Source organism: Cystoisospora suis, assembly GCF_002600585.1.
Source record: "Cystoisospora suis strain Wien I chromosome Unknown contig_522, whole genome shotgun sequence".
In the NCBI taxonomy this organism is placed as follows: Eukaryota; Apicomplexa; class Conoidasida; order Eucoccidiorida; family Sarcocystidae; genus Cystoisospora; species Cystoisospora suis.
The window spans coordinates 1-1,698 of record NW_027153323.1 but is presented as its reverse complement, the minus strand read 5'-3'; positions in this window follow the sequence as shown (position 1 = coordinate 1,698).

The window sequence follows — 1,698 nt, the reverse complement described above, 5'->3', positions numbered from 1 at the left end:
GGGGGGAGGGGGGGGTGAGTGAGGTCAGCTCGCCCCACGTTAGGGAGAAGCATATAGAGAGATATGTAGATGTCCATAATATACTCGTCTGTACGTACATTCGAAGAAAGGCGATCCCAGACAGTTGGCACGCGAGTAGCAGCTGCACAGGGGGAGTAAGCTGAACTGAGGGGTAAAGGAGTAGGAAGGGAAGCTCTTATGGAGAGAAGAGAGGATCATATCAATAGAGTCAAGATGTTCTTCTTCTTCAGCTACCATGCAGTAAGCTGATGGATGAGTATACGATGAGCCTGTGACATGCTAATTAAAGCTCCTCTCACTACAGAGAAGTGACAGGAACAGATACTGACGCGTACTGATACTACGTACGCATACAGTATGACACAACCAATAGAGATCTACGCACCCATATATACATGTATATAGATATATATGTAGATATGGATACATACATCCAAACTCCTCTCTCTCTTTATACGTGATCAACATGAAGAAAGATAGGGAGTGTAGCGTGTGGTCAGACCCGTCCCATGAGAAATCATCGGGCATCGACAAGGCTTGAGAGATCATCTGCCTCCTCTCAGGAAGAGGACAGACATCTACAACAAGCGCTTTATCGAGTATTCGAGAGACAACCTCAAAAGGTTCCTCTCTATTTGCCCTTTCTCAAGCGAGGAATCTCCTCTCTGTGTCATCATCCCAAGCTAGAAAAGATAGAAACACAACCATGAATACATCAGCCTCCTCCTCCTCCTCCTACTACCCCTTGTGGAGAGTTTGTTGAGCCGCATGCATACATCTTCTTCATGATATAGATGAACTGACTCACTTGCTTCAAAGACTACACACATCTCGAGATAAAGCAATCCATCAAGAAGTAAGTGAACAAAGATTACACGAGAGAAAAAAGGCTAAGAAAAGACACATGCTTCATCTCTATACGTATCACACACCTTCACCGTGATAGAGAGTAGAGAGGGCAGGTGTCGAATGATGAATGACGAGGAACTCGCATCTGCTGTATATGGAGAACAGTCTCGAAACTACCCACTTTTTAACAACAATGCATGCAAATCACTCTCACTCTATAATCTCCGGGCGAGGGAGCATACCCATGGCATGCTCATAATACGCCAACTCAACTAGGCACCGGACACCGGAGGTAAACGGATAGAGGTTTGTATGTTCTGCAATATAGACAGTCAGACAGGCACATACAACGTGTGCCTGAACTAGACAAAGCACATACAAAAGCGGATATACATAGATATATATATATATATACGGTTTGTATATCTATGGCCAAATCAGTGGACGTATATGTATACACATATATGTATCTGCGTGACGAAGCCTCATATACGGGTAGTCCTAATGGCAAGGAAGAACGTAAGACAGAGACGGCGTTTGAAGTAGCAGAAAGAAAAGTAAACCTCCCCATACACCCAAGCAGACACCGCTGCGAAGAAGACCACACTGAAAGCATACCTCGCGCATTTTAAGAAGCTCCATTTCCAGCTCCATAACCATTCTCTTCTTCTCACATTCTTCTGCAACTAGCCTCTCCTCCAAGCATCGACGAACCCTCTCCGTCTCGTCGTAGGCCTGGGCGTTCTTCTCCTCAGCATCTCGAAGTCTTCGCTGCAGCTCATCTTTCTCTCCTTTCATAGTCTCGACGTCCTTCTCTACTCTTCTACG